We start from the raw sequence: 21,561 nt of genomic DNA on the forward strand, positions 1-21,561 counted from the left end.
GAATCTAGAGCTGTGTTTTCTTGGCCAGTGGAAAGTCACCAAGCCTCAGATGTTCTTGTCTCATTGTCCCTTAGAGTAACACTGTTTGCTTATTTCCCAGGTGCTAGGATCTAAATTCTGGTCTTCATGGTGATCTCTCCAGCCCCATTTTTCTAGAAATTCTTGTACTGAAAGTGTTCAAAGGAAGGAAATAAAGGTATCAAAATGATACCTGTCCTCCCTATTAACAACAGACAAGATATGCAAACTATTGAAAATGCTCCTGAAATTCTAATTGTCTATAAAAAAGTGAAAAGTAAGTTACTAAGACAACTGATAATTGAAAATGTGTCATATCTTTAGTAATTTAAAAAAATTATCTTGTGTTCATGTCAACATTTCTGAATAACCTGTAAACTATAATAGTAGAGTGCAATCATGAAAAACAGGTCTAATATACTGTATGAAAATAACACCACCTCATAATGACCTGTACCACCTTAGATTTATATAGGTGCCACACATGGAAATGACTCCATCTGAGGCTCATAAATACTATATCTTGTTATCTTCTCTCTTAAATGATACGACTGAGAACTTCAAGAAAGACATCTTGAATTACCTTGATCAAATACTCGGATTTGTGAATATGTGTTTTACTGAGTGGAGAAAACCATGTTGTTGGGAGCCATGCAGCCTAGTTTCAGACCAGCATATGAATTCTTGTCCAGTGGGTCTCCAGATGAGGCAAAGCCCACAGGGACAGTCTTACTAGGCAACAACCCGTGGACTTCGGGCCAGCACAGAATGTTGCTGGGACTGCAGGGCCTACACCCTCTTTTTCTCGTAATGTTGACTGTTCTTTTGGTGGTTTTTAGTATCACTTTGTCCATCACACATGGGACAGATGTTATCAGCACTGGAAACCCATTTTTTTTCTTGAATATGTTCCCCTAAAATACTTTGGGAACGGATGCTTCTCGGGTTTTCTTCTTTGCCAGCTGTTATTCCAGATCCTGGGAACTCTCCTGATTCAGTGCCAACAGGATCGGGGGTAATTCACCTCTGTTTTTGTAAACATGCTTTTGTAAATTTTGAACAATATTATTATTCTTGAAAGCGTATGCCTGTTTACCACCTTTTAGGTTTGTAAAGACAAGATGTACCTAGCTTGATATTTGGCCAAGCTAGCAAAATGATAAGTGTTGTTTGGGGTTTAAAGATGTTTTAGATGTGAAAATTGGAAGAAGACATATTTGACATATTTGTTTTTGTCAGAGGTTAACATTGGAGGAAGGGAGAAACTTGTTTGTTAGTATGGAAAAAACACGCTTGTTTTGATGCATAAAGACAGCTGGAGCTATGCGAGGCTGGCCACTTGTATGAAACTCATCTGGTGGTTGGACAATTCATTTCTGCATGCCAGTACCTCTTCCCAGTCTCAGAACCTGAACCTAGGCTTTGGCAGGACTGTGGCACCATGAAATTTATGAAACCCAGATTTTTAAGAGATTGTATTTGTGCTGTATGATCAAACAAAACAGATACTGGCCAAGTCCAACATTTTTAAAAGGTCTTCGATTCCAAGATTAATATTGGCAGAAGCAGCTTCACCTTTGGAAACTCATTCTTCATTACAGAAACTAGACAACTGTGTAGGACAAAAAACATGAAATCCTGAAAATGAAGACAAGAGCCTTCAGAAATCTTCCCCAGCAGTGAGACTGAAGTCTAATTAAAGAATTTCAAATGCTTTATTATGAAATACAAAACAAATCTGTGACTTCTGGTACCTCCAATTGTCCAGTAATTTAAGAACATATTCTGCAGATTCTCAGTCTGTCCCCACCATTGTGTGTCAGGGGGACATACACAAGGAATGAAAGATGACTGTCTCCTTGGCTCATTCTTTAAATTCCTTAGCTGACCTGAAGACTTTCCCAGACAAGTCTTATCTACAAACAGATATTTTCTATAGCTGCTGGCCTCAAGTCTGATCCTTATATAAAGTACTGTGAGGTCCTTCACTTTGTTTAGCTTGCCTAGGGAGAGACATGGTTTAACTAGCAGGATAAATTGTGTTATATCAGACATTGCAAAAATTACCAGGGACATATATTCATTACTAGGCTGTCTCCCTTTCATTCTGCAACAAATCTAATGATTCTACTTCTCTTTCTAAAATAGGATGGGTCTCTTTTACATAAAGAGCAGGTAACAATTAAGGCTAGATCATAAATGTCATGGTGATTTGGATAGGATTTTCTCTTAGGATACATGCATAGAATCTGAGACAGAAATGGTAGTATTCCTTGGTTTCCCACTGACCACAGTACCTCCTGAGCACCTAGTAAATCTGAATATAGACAAGAACTGGGAGGCAGGGGACTGAAATTCTTCATTAACTCAGTAAAGATGGTGAACACAGGCTGTGCTCATTTTGCCAGTAACTGAATGAGATGGGAAAAGACAGCACAGAAGGCCAGTAACCTGCACACATGTACAAGGAGGTGCTAGGGAAATGTCACATGTTAATCACAGGAGTGTCATGGTCGTGAGGAGCATTCCTTAGAGGGTATCAGGGCTTCCTTGCACATTTTAAATATACTCACTTCTGCCCTGAAAATGAGAATTAAATTTCCTGAATGGGATGGAATACACACACACACACACACACACACACACACACACACACACCAACACACACACACACACACAAACACAAACACACACACACAAACACACAAAAGCAAACATGCACACACTCTTGCACAATGTATGGCCATTATGCATGATAATTTAAAAATTTACTATGGGTCAAGTTTAAATGTCCAGTGAAAGATACAAGTGGACCATGGGAACAAATTCTGCTAAAGTCGTAAGGCACTGTGCATAAAATAGAATTGGAACAATTGCCATGAAGAAGAAGAAAAGAGGCTTCCAGGTGTTGAAAAATAATCAGCTCATCAATAGACAATAAAGGGATACTTTCTCATAACACCTATAAAAGAGGTAAGTTTACTATATTATTCATTAATAACTGCAGGATAAATGGTACCATAGGTAAATAAAGAGTTGCCGGTAGAAAGTTTATGTAACAGAATAATAGTTGGCATCTTATGTTCCCATGCAATTTAGGTGGGAAGGTCATTAAAGTGTAACGAATATGTTATAAATTTTATAGGTGCTGTTATATAGGTTCTTTGTATTTATTTTTATCAGTCTTGATTTCTGTAGCAATTGTTATTGAAATCTCAATATTTAATAGTGTTAGTGTCTTAGTCCAAATTCCTAGAGAACAGGGGATTTATGAAGCCCAGAAATTTATTGGACTTATTTCTGAACCTGTGAATTCAAGCACATTGTGCCAGTACTTGTCAACCTGAAGTTAGGGCCTTTCTGTGTCATTAGATGGTGTAGGGTGTGTCAGGGTGAGATGGAGCACACAGGCTAACTTTGGTTCTTCCTCCTGTGTGAACACCCTGATGCTATCCATGGAGTTCCATTTTTTAAGACCTCACCTAGTTCAAAATAAATCCCTAAAATTATACATCTTAAGTCTATCAATATGTAAAATTGTTGTATAGTTTTCCCAGGTATTGATTTTGAATGCTCAATTAGACCACAGTCAGAGATAAGAATTGAAGGGTACAGTTAAGTGAAACCTGAAGCTGAGAAGTGCTCTTCCAAGTGTTTATACTAAGTGTGGTCTCATGATTCACACACAGTCAATGGTAGACTTCTAAGTGCATATCATCATGACTTAGACAAAAATATTCCAATGATTGTAGAATATAATGTTTTGAAGAGAAAAGATTTAGAAAAGTTTCTGAGAGACATACACTTCATTTCAACGTGGACAAGGTTTGCATGAAATATATCTTCATGGGGGTTACAGTAACCAATAGATTATTATATATAGAGAGATAGTTAATATTATATATTAACTATCAAATACCAGTAATAACATTATGCTTTATAAATAATATCTCATGCCAAGAGACACAAAAGGACTTTAAAATTAAAAGAGCAACTAGTCATTTTAAAGCAATCCTTGGAAAAAGAAACTTAAAATTAGCAAATACTAATTTTGTTAGGGATTTCATATTTATGATTACATTTCTTAAGTATCATTTTAGAATTTATAACAGAAATATCAAATTATAGCAAAGGGCTGATTCAGCTTTAGAATATTCCCCAAGGAAAATGAGTAAATGGTCCACCAGAAATGGTTGTCTGTCTATACATATGAAATGAATTTCAAATATGAAATGAGCAAACAAAACACATGGGGAAATATTAACTTACAAATTATACATCTTCACATACCATTGTTCTGAAATGACTTAATTTTATCAATCCAAGGTTTAGATCAGCTTTGGAAATACAACTATTGATTGACATAAGTTCATAGGAGACACATCCATAAGCAGAGTATTTATTAATAGAAATTGATTTTACAAATCCACCAGGATTCAATTAAAATAATTGCAGTGGATTTGCATGGTTTAACATGTGAAAATTATACAAAAGACATCAAATTTAAAAATGTTTCATATATATATATATATATATATATATATATATATATATATATATCCCTAAAATAAAATTAATACATGTGATGATGTATGTGCAAGTTAGAGATAGGTTTACAAGAATTCTGACTCTCTCATTCAAGTGGATACAATGTTGAAATGACATGGGTGACACTCCAAATGTTTACAATGTTAAACCTGATTGTTTTATAATCAACACATACTTTTAACAGAAAATGGTATGCCGTCACAGTGGTAAGTTAAAACACATAATTACCTGAATTTTTGTTCACTATAAATCAATCTGAAACATTCCTAGCAGCAACATTTTTTGACTCAGTTCAGACTGTCATCCAAATTCTAGGTTAGTTATGACCTGACAAATATTCTTCCCTTGGGGCAGCAGTGTTCGTAGGAAAATGTTAACTTGTATCTGCTTCACTCCAGAGCTATGCCAGACTGACTATAATTCCTGAGTTCAATTCTAATCAGTTTTCTCATGGAAGAAACAACATTGCCTAAAGATTCTGGAAATAGAAGGGCAATAACAGTTCATCACAGTGAAAAAAATCTTTAGATAATTTTTCAGGAAAATCAATTTGCCAATGTACTAATATAGTATCTTCTCTAGTAAGATAGATTAGTAATAGTATCTTTAAGTGAATAGCGTATGTTCAGGTAAGGGTTGGGAAATATTTCTACTGTTCTAATGAAAATTTTACAGTATGATCCTAAGCTCAGTAGATCTTAGTTAAATAAGTCCTATAAGATTTGACAGAATGTCCAATGATATCTCAACTCAGTCCTCAGATTCTGTCACCCTTAAAATTGCAACTCAGAGAAAGTTGAGTGCAGCTCCATGTGATTTCTTAAAAGCTTGATGTCACTCAGGCAACAAAGAGAACACTACATTTTTTTGAGAAGACTAACCCTTTACTTATGAATTTATAAATTTCCACTTTTCAACACATCTATAAATTATTGCTGTTTGAGACCAGATTGGCCATAGATCTAGGGTTAAACCAAATATCATTTTTTACTAAAAGAGTGCAGCAATAAAATGACTCCTAATGGCAGTCTGCTGTGCTCAAATCACTGTCATCCTCAGCCATCATTAGAGAAGCTCCCTCTGCAGTAGATGGGAATAAATACAGCGACCCACAGTTGAACAATGTGCAGACAGTAAGAGACTTCGGATGTGATGTCTCCATCAAGTCTCTTTCCTTGGGACTCAATGAACTGAGGAAGAAGAGGTGGGAAGATTGCAAGAGCCAATGGGAATGGAGGACACTAAGGAAATAAAACTTTGTAGACACAACAGAACTGATGTACATATAAACTCACAGAGGCTGTGACAGCGTACACAGGTCCTGAACACTGTGAGAGGAAATGACACAAGCCCCCCACCCCCAACCCAGAAGATGATAATTACTCAAAAAGAAAAATTAGTTTTCTCCAAGGGAGTCTCACTGGGTATACATACTATAGTTAAAAGTAGGTCCCATGGCCCTGCGCAGCCTTGGAGCAGTGGGAAGGGGCTTGGACCTGCCTAGCCTCGTGCCAGGCTCAGCTGACTCCCCATGGGAGACCTTGATTTGGGGGACGTGGGGTGGCTTAGGAGGGAGGGTGAGAGGAGGGAGGAGGGGGGAATCTGTGGGTGGTATGTAGAGTGAGTGGAAAATTTCTTAATAAAGAAAAATGAAGAAGAAAAAAAAAAGAGTAGGTCCCATGCCCAGAAGTAGATGGCCAACAGAAAATGAACTCAGTGGTATTTGGAGGGTTTTTTATTTTATTTTTTGTCTCATAATGTTTTATATGGGTGTTTTTTCTGTTTTTGTTTATAGTTTCTGGTTTTGTGTTTGTATGGGATGTCTGTGTGTGCAAATAGGTGTATTTCTGCATGTATATGTGTTTCTTGTGCTTTTCCTTTGGCTCTTTTTTCCTGTTTGTTTATTTTGTCTTCTTCTTCTTCTTCTTCTTCTTCTTCTTCTTCTTCTTCTTCTTCTTCTTCTTCTTCTTCTTCTTCTTCTTCTTCTTCTTTCTCTCTCTCTCTCTCTCTCTCTCTCTCTCTCTCTCTCTCTCTCTCTCTCTCTCTCTCTCTCCCCTCCCTCTCTCCTAAATGCCTGTTTATTTCCTAATGAGAGATAGCAAGAAAAGGTGTGGATTTGGGTGGTTGGAGAAGTGGGGAGAAGCTAGAAGAAGTTGGGGAGGGAAACCATAATCAGAATATATTGTATAAAAAATCTATTTTCAATAAAGAAAAACAAATAATGGCGCCTCAACAAAAATACAGTAAAGTGAAATAAATACCTAAATACTGTTAGTCTTGCCAAAAACTTTAAAGCAAAAAATGAATTGGCATTCATTTACTAATCTTAATCATCCCTAATTATTTATCTGTATGTGATATCTACAGTGCCCATTGTCAGGTCTAACAAGGGCAAGTGAGCAAATGCAGACACAGTCTCTATTTTAGTAACTTCTCCTGTACATAAACATGTGCCCAGCACTTGGAAGCTAGCAAGCTCCATGTAGTTGGATCCTCATGAGATCAATGCGTCAAAGTACATCTTCCTGGTCACTTTGAGAAATACACTAACTCCAAAGCTTGCATCTACAGTATCATCAGCTCAATTTAGTTATTAGTTTATAATATATTAATGTCAGGGGATATGCAGACCAAAATACCCACTAAATTTATTACATTAAAACTAAAATACTCAGTAACACAGTTAAAGCAAAAATAAGAATTGTTACTTAAGCAAGTCTGATTATCCAGTTTTAGAAACTCAGATGACTGGTGGAGACCCAAGATGATTCCTCTTTGTGCAGCTTTACTTATCATCAAATTTTACTCACAATCTTAATGAGGCTTCTGCCTCTGTTCTTCAGTCAACTAAAGGTAGATAATGATTTGAAAACTCATTCCTGAATGCTCTGGCTTCCTATGAGCTCTAGGCATTGGCTCCCCTATCCCTTTATGCAGCTGTTTTGAGGCTCTTTTTTTTGCCTATGGAGTATTTTTTTGTTTCTACAGGATGTCCAAGAAGACCCCAAGATAATATTCAGAATAGTTGCATGGCTATATACTCTACACAAAGATTCAAAGCACTGGAGAAAAGACAGGCAACTTCTCCATCAACATAAGAAGAAACTGGAACCAAGATTAGAAATAATAAAAAAATGTTTTAGGCTGAGTAACCAATTTGGAGCCACACTCGTGATTACCACCCCTGGAAAAGGACAAAGCTGAACGGGTAAAAATGTTCTTTAAAGACTAGCTAACTCTATGCAGCACTGTCATTTCATGTGGGCCTCAGCATGCAGGGCTTATTACCACATATGGCAAAGCCAGCAGTCACAGTCATGGCTAATTTGACAGGATCTAGAATAAGCTAGGGGAAGAACCACTGGGCACATCTATGGGACTTTTCTAAATTGGGCTTCTTGAGGTGACAAGACTCACATTAACTATTGGTAGGAGCATCCAATTGTCAGAAGTACTGAAATAAATGAAAAAGACAAAGAAAACTGAGTGCCGAGATTCATCTCTCCCACATTCTCACTCTACATGCATTGTTACTAACTAGCTTCTTCCTGTTCCTGTCAAGACTTTCCTACCATGATGGACTGCACCCTCATTGTACCTATAAGGCAAAATAAGTGCTTCCTTTCTTAAGTCTCTTTGGTCAGATTTTGTTAGAGTAAGGACAGTAACATACACAACTTGATAAGGGACCCATCATGGGCAAATATTTGCTTGTTAATTTTTCAGTCTGTGATTCAATCTCCATATGTTTCTCTGAATTCATCAAGGAAGACATTGAGACAATGAGGCTACAGTGGGAAACTGGATGTCACTCCAAGAGGTAAGGGTTAAGGTGTTCTGGGTTCTAACTCTGTCCTTAGCTGGTACACAGACTAGAGACATTGGTTCCACAAGATGATCCCTCAGCAGGCTGACCAGCCTCTGGTCCTAACTCACATGTCATTATGAGTCAAGATTATGTTCATGCCTTTGCACAAGTATTTTGAGCAAAAGTGTTCCCTGAGGAAAACAAAGTTTAGAGTGATTATTGAAAAAAAAGATATGTCAACTTTATTCCTCAGCAGATCTGCATTTATAGGTTCTTTATAGGCTGGGTTTTGTAATAGCAGGGAAATGTGAATGTTCGTGGAGTCTGTAGATGCTAATACACATTTTGAGAATTTCTAAATCTTGTCATTTTGCAAATGCTGACTGCATGATATATGTTAGACTGACAATTATGATCTAAACATTATAATAGAAAAGACTATAATGAATCCAATCTATTTAACTGATATATTTCACCTCCCTGTGTGATAAGGAAATATATTTAGACAAAGAAACTGATTGGAAAACATGGGACTAAATGCTGTTTTGAGTATAAAAACACAGAAGAATATTCTACAGAGGCAAAAGACTTTTCTCTCCATGTGCAATTTACAATATGGTTTAAACAAATAATCACACAAAAGTAAAATTAGAATTGTGGCTCTTTCAACGTGCAGATGTATAATGTCTCCATTATCACAGAAAAAAATTTCTCCCTGGAAATACAGGAAACAAATTGGCAGGGGTGCAATCCTTGGGTGGAAAAATGCACATTATTGGTGAGAGTTAAAGATGAGGAAGAAGATTAGAGTGAGCAAAGCTGAGCCTAAGAAAACACTATCAACAGAAATACAATGGAGGGACCACAGGAAACACGGATTCTGAAGTACTCCTACCACACAGTGAGGGGGTCAGTTGTTTCAAGAAGAATGATACATGATGTCAGTCTAACCTTCTGAGTTCAAAGTTTCTATGGTACATTTTGTGGTCTTGGCAACTCCCATACATTTGTTATTTTTCTTAATTTTTATAGCAGAAGTGTGCATTCAAACACAAGACATAGAATATAATATTAACACTATTATCATATGTGAACTTTTTAGAACCATAAAAGCAATAGATTCTCCCCAATACTAAGGTTTGAAGCTATTTTCCTCTTTAAAGTAGAGTAAATATGTTTCTCCCTTAGATCTGTAAAGTTGTGAAAAGGACACAATCTAGCAAGGTGTCACTTTCAGTTCAGAACCAATCCCATGTTGATCTGCACAGAGAAGTGGAGAGCCCAGTGGGTGGTCCTTCTTACCATCTCTACTTACATGGTCACTCTTGGCATCTTTTCCATCCTAAACCAAGTTAGTCAACTGGCCAAGCTTCATGTTGTATTTCCCCATAATTGCTTTATGTCTTAATATTAAATGTGCAAAGTAGACTTCATGAGCCAAAGATTGCTTTATTTTCTTTACACCATGTCCTCAACCTCCAGAGTAAAGCTGGGGATGTGAAATCAAATGAGAAGTCCTTGGTATATTGCTTTCCTGGCATGTAAGCAGAACATATCAAAAAATTGAGGTCCATGGTGTTAGCTTTCCTTCCAAACATGTTAAAGTGTTGCATTCCACTTTTGACTTGGGGACCAGAAAATCTAAGAGGAAAACTATGAGATCTCTCTATTACCAGCATGATGATTGTCTCATATTTTTATGTTAACACAATTTCTGCTGTATTTAAGATTATATATGACTTTCTTTGCTATGTTCCTATTGTCTTAGCAAGTTTTAGTTAATGTGATCACCATTACAGAGGGTAATACAATCACACATTGAAGTGTTTTATATATATATATATATATATATATATATATATATATATATATATATGTCACTGAACGCCACCCATCCTCTACACTATCACATGATTTCCCCTAGTGTTGACAGCTGTTACCTCTTCTCCCACTTTCTCCAGTAAAAACTGGCCTTGAAATGTTTTCCCTTAATCCAAATGACTGACTTATTTTTATGTGCCAATATTAAATCCTTAAAGTCAGGGCAATTCTCTCTTAAAATAAGTGTTATTTCTTTCTAGATGAAGGGTGGATCATATGGCTAAGAAATTTATTCCTCATACAATGTTCAGATTTCTACCTGGGCACAGCTAAAGTTCTGAGTTACAAAATAAACAAATTAATAGCAAGAATTTTCTCTAGCTATGGCAACACAATAGAACATTGTACTTTAAATATATACAAAATGTCAGGGAGAAACTCTTGTGGACTATCAATTTCAGATATAAAGAATGAGATCCAGAAATAAGAAACTAATATCTGGCTTTGTATCTAATTATTTTAAAAGACAAAAAGAGAGCCCCACGCATGCCTTTAATCCCAGCACTCGGGAGGCAGAGCCAGGTGGATCTCTGTGGGTTTGAGGCCAGCCTGGGCTACCAAGTGAGCTCCAGGAAAGGCGCAAAGCTACACAGAGAAACCCTGTCTCGAAAAACCAAAGAGAGAGAGAGAGAGAGAGAGAGAGAGAGAGAGAGAGAGAGAGAGAGAGAGAGAGTCCCAGTGTCCAGTTGTTTAAGGATCTTGATCTGTAGGAAGACATAAGCAAGCCACTACTCATAGGGCTCCACCAACAAACCCAAGTATAATTCTAGCAAAGTCCAACCTGGGTAGACAATGAGTTGATTGGTTTACTTGCAGATCATAGACAAGGGATAACTTTCAATAACATGGACACCAAAGCAGCAATAACAATAAAAAGTCTTACCCCCAGCATAGAAGATGACTTCCCCATAGCTGCATAGATGAAGACTCCCCCCACCCCCCAGTAACTCTTCCAGTCTTTACAGTGTAGCACCTCCCAAGATCATGAGGCACATGCAATCAGGGCAGAATGACAAATGACCAGGAGGTGCAGAAGGAAGAATATCAGGGGGAGGGCCCAATGACCTTGGCCAACTGTTGCCCTATAAGGGAACTTCCGCAGTCAACCACAGGGGTATCTTGAAGTAGTCACAGCTGTTCTGGTGACAACAGAGGTTCTTAAGCTCAGAGGATGGTTCATTATACCTGTATAGAACCTTTTGCAACTTTTCAGTCTTCTCTGGAAACAGTCTGAAAACACATACTATCCTTCAAAATGAAGTACACATTTGGGACAAGAAATGAGAGTTTGGAAGAAATATTTGGCATGGAATGATCAGAAAGGCAAGTAGTAGGTGTAGATCTGAGGAAAATAAAAAATAATATTGCATCTCCACATTGAATATTTTCCCACTGGGACAAGTAAACTTACATTGCTCCAATTACAAATATCAGTATTAGAAGCTGTCCCTCAGAGTTCTGTTGTCATAATCATTAGCATGTGTGATTCATAAAACCATGACAACTGTGAAATAGAATACAGGACATAATAAATTTTTTATTTATTTAATATTTTAGGAGAACTGGTAATATTAATTTTCACTATTAGATTTAAATCGAATTTGAATTATTTCACTCAGATGTAGTCAGTGAAACATTTGACAATGAGAATTCCTTAAAACAATAATTTAAATGGAAATGAAAAATTTGGCATCTTATTATTTAAATGAACACAGAATAATTTAATTAATAATAATAAACATACTGTATTGATTAGATGCAATTTTTGTTTTCCAAGTTACCATGGACTCTAGTCATAGCCTTGGATCTCTTTAATTGGACACAAAGTGAATTTTCATTTTGAGCTTACAAAAATTGTAGCAGTTTTCTTTACTCTTCATTATTATGTCTTGAGGTTTACTAAGAAGCTTACTGAGTTTAAATATGAAGGATATCTACTAGGCTCATGATTAGGACAGGTAGCTGGGGTTGCAAATTTAGAAGTGTCTAGTTGGAGGAAGTGGGTCACTGGGGATTTGTCCTGCAGGTGTATATCTTCTCTCTCTCTCTCTCTCTCTCTCTCTCTCTCTCTCTCTCTCTCTCTCTCTCTCTCTCTCTCTTATCTTACTGGTTGACATGAGATGAGTAGCTTATCCTGCCACATAGCTCTGCTACAATGCATCACATAATGTAGTCTCTCAAACACAGAACCATGCCTCAAATTTACATTCCCCAAATGCTGAACTAAAAGTATAGTCACCACCTCTTTAAGATTTTCCTATTAGTTGCCTGTCATAGTGAATAAATGTGTGAGTATATAAAGGCAAAACTAACTCCTGTGAGACATATTTAGTTGTGGTAGGGAAGGTGTTGTTGATATGAAGAATACAGCTACTACCCCCCTCATAAACCACAGACATTAATTCTACCAATGTTTTCAGCATCCAAAATAACATCTTACAGAGGAAAAAATTATATATTATTATCCGCTAGCTATTTGATGTATGTGAGTGGTGTGTGTGTGTGTGTGTGTGTGTGTGTGTGTGTGTGTGTGTGTTAGAGTTAGATGGTTGAATGGAAGTAGAGGTGTTGTTAATGTGAACCAATAGACTTACACAGTGTATTTGAGAGTTTTGAATACACTCATACACACACACACACACACACACACACACACTGCTCTACATCTGTACCTTGTAGAGCAAATGTTTGTCTATAACGTAGAGAAAAAGGAAAATACAAGTTCATATCCCAATCTAATTCTTTTACACAACATTTACCTTCAAAACACAAATTACAGCATGTAGCCATCAACTGCTCACTTCTCACTGAGACGTTCAGAAGCATCATCTTCTGTCTGATTCAATTTCACAGCCTGGTCCACACAGGAGGATGCTGTGCCTTGAGGAAGGCAGCTCTAAGTGTGAAACTTCCTGAAAAAAAAACATGAACATGCATGTCACAAAAGCAGAGAACAGAATCACACCTACAAGTTTCATAAAGAAAGTGTGATATTTTCTGCTTCTCATCTGTTTGGAAAGCCTGCAGCCACAGCCAGAAGTTGTCTAAGGTATACTCAAGTTATGGGAGAGGCTAAGACTGATCTTTTTATTTAATTTGTAAGTCTGACTGCTGTTAATAATAAGCAACCAGCAAGGTGGCACACCTGTTTAATCAAAAGCACATAAGGAGATTCCAGAGTTCAAGGCCAGCCTCTCCTACTTGAGACCCTGTCCTGAAAACCCACTCAGTGAGTAAAAACAAAACAAAACGCTATTAATTTTGAGCAAATTAGTTAATCTCCTTGCTTCTGTAGTGGCAACTCTGAGGAAATAGTTCCTCATAGATCAGGGTAATTGTGAGGTCAAACTAAAATTATGTAGGCAAATCCCTTACTTCATAGCCTAGAAAGAGATTTTCCAATTAACACAGAATGATTATTTTAATTAATGGCACTTATTTTCCAACATGGTACAATTTTATTTACTCTATACAATGTAATGAATGTTTACAATTAAATGAAAAAGTTACCTAATGTCTGGCCACAAGCCACATTGCTGTGATATCCTAATTAACAACTGAATATCTGGCAGAGTGGAGTTTTTTATGGGAAAACAGAACAAGATAAACAATGGCAAAATAATCTTATTTGCTTTAATACTGTTAAAATTTGCTTTGAACATGTATGTAAATTTTCATAAACACCTCTTAAATATTTAAGTGTGCTCTAATTTTAATGAGATACATTTCCATGTAGAATGAATATTTTTCATTAAGATTATACTTCTAGCTTTTGATGTGCTGGAACATCAAACCCTACATGGTTATGGGCAATGAGGAATTTCTAGTCATCATCTGCTCTTTTCAAGGTTCATAGTTTGAACTCAATAGTCTAATTCACTAGACACAGTAGCAAACCATGGAAAAAGGCTATTAAGTCAATTGTCCCAGTTTTCTGAGATAACTAGGTGAGTGAAATAAATTTTTTTTCATTTATTGTAATGTATTGGGGCTAGAAATAACTCATTTAGAAGATCAGGTATAGGTCAGAAAAATAATTTAATGTCAAATGTATAGATGCATACAGTTATGATTTATAAGTTTATATAGAAACACAAATGTGTATATGTAAACATAAAAGTTTAACTTTTATGCTGGTTCAAGGTGAATACTTATTGGGAGAGTTCAACCATTCAGTGCAGTAAGAATTGACTAAATTATATAGTCATTATTTTTGGACATCAGGCTCACTGGCCCAAAGCTTCAGGGGATTCTCCTGTCTCTGACTCCCATCATGCACTGCCTTTCTATGGGTTCTAGGGATTTGAACTCAGGCCCTCATGAGGCATGGCAAGCATTTTATCCACTGAGCCATCTCCTCAGACACAGTCTTCCATATTTACAAATCCTACTTTCTTTTCAATTAGAAACTCCCAGACACAATAATAAGTTGAATGACAAGAGAAAAGATGGTAGAAACCTAGCCACAGATGAACCAGTCTCTGCAGTTTTCAGAAATGAACATTAAAATACGAATTGTAAAATGTGAAGAAAATAAATGGTAGAACTTAGAATTTCATAAAGAGAATGGAAGTCATTTCTTAATAAGTAAACTAATACTTAAAAAAATATACCGAGTATGTTAAGTGAAAAAAGAAACAAAAATGAATCTTTAAACAGAATATTTATAAAGAATAAGACAGTGCACTGTAAAATAAGTCAGATGATCACAAATAGTTAACAAATGAGGAGGTGAAATGTGCAAGAAACTATTAAAGGACTACAGTCTGATGGCAAAGGTCTTCTCCAGGCATTGGGTTGTCCTAACAGAAAGCAAAGGGGGGCAGGGAGAAGTTGAGGACATACATAGATTTTTCAAAAATAGAGAAAATAAGTCAAGTCAGGAATTCACGAAGTTATAACAAGTACAAGCCAAAGGAATTCAAGAAATCATCATCCATCTGTTATAATAAGAACTCTAAAACTAAAACCAGAGACGGAATTAACAAAACAATTGCTCATAAAGACACATTAACATCAAAGAAGTCCTGAGGTCCTAAGGAACTGTTCGGGAGAAATGATGGAAATGAGATGGCATGGAAAATAGGCTTTAGAAAATAACTTAAGATTACCAAAAGCCACCTTAAATTTTTAAAAATGTTTCCAATACCTTAGTTTAGTTTTAATTATATAGAATAAATAGAATGACTATTTTATTGACAGAGTAGCTCTGGATGGTCACATGGTATCATCATAAACTCTCATGTTATTAAAAACCCAACCATCAAGCCATTTCATTATCATCTCTACCCCTTTAATGTCTATCATTTGAGCTGGAAATGGCTACAGAGGGTGTGTTCCCAACCCACTTCCAAGTCTTTTTGTTTCTGCTTAGTTACCCACTAGTGAACCAGCAAACCTCGTGTGGACATAGTTGGAATGGTAACCACTGGAGCCTATAATCATTTATATTCATGATTATTTTATGTAGAGTACAAGATTATGTGTTTTATTCCATGCACATAAAACCTTACACTTTGCTATGAGTGTATCCATCCAACACTAAAGGTTCCCTCATGACATCTAAGTAGTGCCAATATTTACTTTCACTTTCAAATTCTGTTAATTTTGTCCTACATTTATTTTCATAAGAAGTATTATTGAAGATAAAAAGCACAAAATAATCCCAGCAAATGGAAATACTCATAGATAAAAATTCCTCAATATGAAAACATGTCAGAGTATTTAACATCCAGGAAATATTTAAAATTTCAAAGATATAACATTAGATTCCTCAAGAAAGTCCCCAAATTCAAAATTAATTGCACCAACAGAAAGACAGCTAGTACTAACATGTGATGCGAGAAGGTTGTTCAGTAGGAATACCTTCATGGCCAGAAGGAGTCTAAGAGGCTTTAGTCAGAACTCACACTCCAGGGGAAGATACCACTTATCCTACAAGCATTTAGATAACTATGGGGGTAGCAAACATGTAAATGATCACTAATGTTGTTTGCTCATAGATCAAACTATAACCTAATACTATAAATAAATGTACACCACTGGTTCAGAGGAAAAGGCACAGGTCCTGATTTTTTCAGTAGGTGTTTGAGTTCCTATGCACATACATGATATAGGATTCGCTTATATCCTGAACCAACATTTTCTTCTCTCTCTCTCTCTCTCTCTCTCTCTCTCTCTCTCTCTCTCTCTCTCTCTCTCTCTCTCTCTCTCTCTCTCTCTCTCTCTCTCTCTCTCTCTCTCTCTCTCTTCTCTCTCTCTTTCTCTCTGTTTCTCTCTCTGTTTCTCTTTCTCTCTCTCTCTCTCTCTCTCTCTCTCTCTCTCTCTCTCCTCTCTCTCTCTCTCTCTCTCTCTCTCTCTCTTTCTCTCTCTCTTTCTCTCTGTTTCTCTCTCTGTTTCTCTTTCTCTCTCTCTCTCTCTCTCTCTCTCTCTCTCTCTCTCTCTCTCTCTTTTTCTCTCTCCTTTTCCTCACCTCCCTCCTTTCACACCAATAAGCAATAGTGAATTGGTATTGATAAAGGGTAAAAATAATTGTATCCCATATTTCTGATCAGAGAATATTACTTGAAGGCTAAGATTTTGCACAGTTCATGTTAGTAAGTAAAGGTGACAGTTACCCACTTGGTTTCATTTACTGTTTAGCAGCTGTTATGTGTCATGCAAAGTCTTTTCACTTATCTCATTAAAAATAATGACATGAAATAGCAAATTATAGTTGTTCATGTGTTTAGTGTCTATACTGCTGGTATCACTTAATAACAGGTGTATGAAAAACATATACTGTAGTTGGAATAATAACAAAACATCAATCTCCTTTAACACAAACTGCCAGCTATATGAAAATGAAGTAAAATTTATGTTGATTTTGACCATCTTTTGTGCATGTAATAAATCTTCAGTAATCCACATATATTTCTAGGTAATCGTTTACATATTCTTTTCTTCAGTACAATAAATAACACCAAAATGTAATGTGTTTTTCCAGCCAACAAAACCATTTGTTTTGCAAGTCATTTGCTATTTGTTTTGATTTAATAAATTTTATTCCAATGCTCCCTCATGCTTTTAAACAAGAGAGTCCCCACGTAGGTGTTTATTTCAAATACTTAGTAATATATGTATGTTTGCTAGCTAGTTTCTTTTCTCCACTGAAAACAAGAGTATTCTTCTCTTATTGATGAATCTATTTCTTTCATTCAGAACAACACACCATCTAAGATGTAAAGGATGTGCAGATGCATAAGGCCAAGGACTCACTTTTCCAAGCCTACCCTTGGGTTCATGTGTCTCCTCAGGTACTGGTGAGCAGAGCAGCAGTGGGAGCTCCTCCCGGCCCTTCTACAGACAGAATTCTGAATGGCTTCTATGACACCTGTCCTGTTGATAAATGCCTTTGACATTTCCTCCTTTGGATGGCCACCTGGACCCACCAAAACAATGGGACATTATTGCTCTTGTGTTTTATGTTATTTGACAAAAGTGAAGATATCTAAAAATTCCTAGCAGGGTCACAAACCTGATGATTCGGATTAATCAGGAAGGATATTGTCCTGAGAAGTTGTACTGACATGAAAGTCTTTCAACAGAGATTGAACCCTTCCTTAGAGAAGCAGAGAACTGAGCTCCTGATGGACACATTGAAATAGTGAGCTTCCCTGTTGTGAGGGCTAGTGGATGCTCTCCTCTGAACTTCTTCCCTCTACCATGCTATGTTGATCTAATTTTTTAAAAGTGTTTCTGTGACTCAATACAATTCAAATCTTATTTAAAATGAAAGAATTCCTAGTGATATTTCTAGCAACTTGAACTACCACATAATATTCAGATGATTGAGAACACATGTCTCTAGAATGAAAATTTCAATCTCTTGTACTTAAACACAAAATAATTTTCCAGAAGGGCAAATGAAGAAAAGATAGTTCACAGGAAAAAATCACATTTTCCAGAGCCTCAAAAAGTTGTGATTACTAATCAATTTTTAATTTATTAACAATTCAATTCAATTCTTTGCAAATTTTCTGTGGGAAACATTTTATTTTTTCATTGCTTTTGAAAATCTGGTGCATATAGATTCAGAGCCGTTCTTACAGAACTATGCTGTTATTTCATGCCCTTTCTTTAAAGTAATGGCTCTGTGAATATTTTCCTAGGGAATTTATTCTGTTATTCCCAGAAGGAAGAGATAATGGCAGGCCTAGGACACCATCTAATCCAAGCCAAGCTGGATGAGCCAATGTACTTACTGAGAATATGGCAGGACCTTGGTGACCTGGATAGCAGCATTAGGGAAAGGCCACTCCAGTATGGTTGCAACTCATGGAATATGCATTACTACTATCAGGTCCCAAAGAAATTCAAGACAAATGGCTAACTGTGGTGCCCAATCAATCTACCAAGATGCACACCAGCAGCCAGGATCTCTGAGCATCACAAGTACCTGTTACAGAGTCCTGGCTCCTCTCAGCATTTCCCACCCCTGTCCTCTGTCCCTACTCTAAACCTCTCCAGCCCTGAACTTCGCTTCCCTTCCTCCAGCTTCTGGTTCCTACAAAAAAACTCCCATTTCAGCCACACATTCTCTTTGTTCTCTTGGTTCTTCTCACTCTCTTGGCCTCTGTTCTTGGCTCCTGGTCCCCTCTCTTTGCTCCCTTGCTCTTCTTTTCCTATCTCACTCTCCCAGTCTCCCTCTCCTCTCATGACCACATTCAGTCTATTACTTTCTCTCCCTGCTCTAGACTCTTCCAGATGCCTCTGGCTGTACTCTCCCTCATATCTACAATAAAAACATTCTCAACCACACCTTGGAGCAGTCACATCCTCATTTCACTCAACTGCACTCTCCTGTTCAGCATGCAGACAACTCCACTCAAGAGTCTTCCTTCCTATAGTGGTAACATTTGTAAAACCGCAGGCAGGCTCCTCACAAGTCTTTTGCATTTTGTGAGTCTCACAAAAGCCCCCCTGAGTCTCAGAGAGAGAAAAACAATTACACAGCAATGACATTCTCTCATGATGTAAAGGACAAAGGTCCCACTCTCATAGCCTAAGGTCATCCCAGGACACTCTGTCTTTGTTATGACAATGAGATTTTTCAAAATCAGCTGTGTAGGTTCTTAGAAATCAGAGAGACACCTCACATTTGAGGTCAGGAACAGGGAAGTGGGTCATAGCTCAACATTCTGAGGTAGGAAGCTCTAGCCTCACTACAAATTTACCCAGATTTTTCATTTGGTTTACACATCTTAGTCTTCCTAGGTATGGTGTCATTTAAGTCGTAGACTTTGGAGCTTAGAAGTTGATAAAAATAGAGATGAAGGAGCATGGAATATTAAACAGGCACATAGTATAATCCTATTTGAGTTTTAGTAAAATGCCTAGGTGACCTTGTGAGATACTGATCAGAAGTAGATACATGACTATCAGATAAAGAAGTTCACACAGAATAATCCCATCCAGACATGAACTAGGAAAAGGCGATGGGAAGTAGAGATCACTGATGAAAAAAATGGGACAAATATCAGAATACACAAGCTAAATCTAAGAAATAATGGGCTAAATACCCATGAAAGCAGTGCTTAAGACAGTGTATGACTTCATGGGTCAACACACTGCTTAGAGGAGAAATCAGTTAAAGATGGAGCACAGGACGCATAGCTGGTAATATGTAATGCATGCGTGCATATCTGTAATGTATACTTGTGCAATGTGTATAATATGCACATGTAGGATTGTGAACAAGAATCATATTAGGATAGGTAGCTTGTGTCAACATCAGCAATAGTTATTGATATTCATATCTAGCTCTGATAATAGATCCTATGCAAAGAACACGATTCGTTGTTCTAGTTTCATTTCTGTTGTGATGAAACACTGGACAAGACCAACTTTAGAGGTAAAAGGGGTTCCAGGTTCTCGTCTGTCACTTCAGGTAAGGCCCAGTAGAAACTCAGGAGTCAGTGTCAACACACACACAATCAAGGGCACTGGAAACACAGGCACCCATGCTGCCTGCTTGTTGTTCTTGGTTGTTTTTCTTCACTCTTAGTTCAGGGCCCATTGTAGAGAGTCAGGTAGATCAACTAATAATCAAGATTATCCCCATTGACGGGTCCACAGGATAATCTGCTCTAGACAATTTCTCAGTACCTTTTCACAAGTTAACTTATAAAATTATCACACTCAGCTTTACTGCTGCTGTTGTTTGAGACAGGGCTTTACCATGTAGACCAGACAGTCCTCAAGTGTTAGATTATGTGTATGAGCCATCCTAAGTGGCTCGATTATTATGATTGTCATTGTTGTTGTTGTTATTATTATTAAATTACTTGAGTGCTGATATAAAATATGATTAAATGAGTTCTACCTACCTTTCCAGTTTTTACTTCAACCACCCTGTCCACAGCTACTCTGAAAGTCAGAGGGGGTTTTGATCATCTCTTACAACTTCCCTTTCCAGCACCCTCAGAATCTTAGTGTAGTCATGGTGGGAAAAGTCACTGCAGATTTTACTTTCACTAGGAACTCATGCTTGCTGCTGACGGTGCCCTTACTGCCAACTAAACTCAGTTTGGCTGTGTGGATGCATACATTCCCAGGCACCATTGCCACACAAGTTCCTTGGGTGAGTGTTCAGGTCAGTTCTTTGGATATGAATTGAACAATTCAGTATATCACTTTTCCATAGTCACACAAAGTGCTTATTGAGTCGGACCATGCTAGTGAACTGCAATGATGCCCAAATTTCACATACTGGAAAACTGTCAACACACAACCCTGAAGGCAGAATCTTACATGAGAAAATTTCAGTTAAGCATTGGTGTTTTTAATTGCCCTACAACATGATTCCTACTGGTTTACCAGACTTCCTACTATGACGGTACAACCAGAGCTCCAAGTTGTGTCAGAAAAGTTTAAAGTGTTACCTTTTCCCAGGTGAACTTAACAGTGGGAGATCTGAGTTGTTACCATGGCAACAGAAGTGACAGGAGCTAAAGGAACTGACAGCCTCCACTGAAGACTGTAGAGGACTAGCTCTCATAACAGGTGATGAGAAACAGTCCCCAAGCACAAATTCACTCTCCTTACCTTTGGATTCAGGGCTCTGACATCAGCAACTATTCAGATCTGCTGTGAAAAACACAAATTCATGCCCTAGCAGAACCAGTCCATGCTGACTTTCTCTGTGGAAGATGTTATTTCTTCTTGGGCTGTCCCTCTCCCTACCAGGAAATGAAGCAGGGGTTTTAGTCCCTCACACCTTACATGGCAGGGGCCATGTACATGTTTCTCGCCCAACATACAAACTC

At 37.3% G+C, this 21,561-nt stretch overlaps 1 long non-coding RNA gene across 1 annotated transcript in view; it reads right to left on the minus strand.

Annotated features, from left to right (window-relative positions):
• The window catches only part of LOC143266979 (uncharacterized), a 165,023-nt gene that overhangs the window by 124,681 nt on the left and 18,781 nt on the right, over positions 1 to 21,561 (minus strand). Inside the window, exon 2 of the long non-coding RNA XR_013041835.1 lies at positions 13,015 to 13,167. This is a non-coding gene — a long non-coding RNA (uncharacterized LOC143266979). The remainder of the gene's footprint in view (positions 1 to 13,014; positions 13,168 to 21,561) is intronic.

This window comes from Peromyscus maniculatus, chromosome 1, assembly GCF_049852395.1.
Source record: "Peromyscus maniculatus bairdii isolate BWxNUB_F1_BW_parent chromosome 1, HU_Pman_BW_mat_3.1, whole genome shotgun sequence".
Taxonomy (NCBI): domain Eukaryota; kingdom Metazoa; phylum Chordata; class Mammalia; order Rodentia; family Cricetidae; genus Peromyscus; species Peromyscus maniculatus.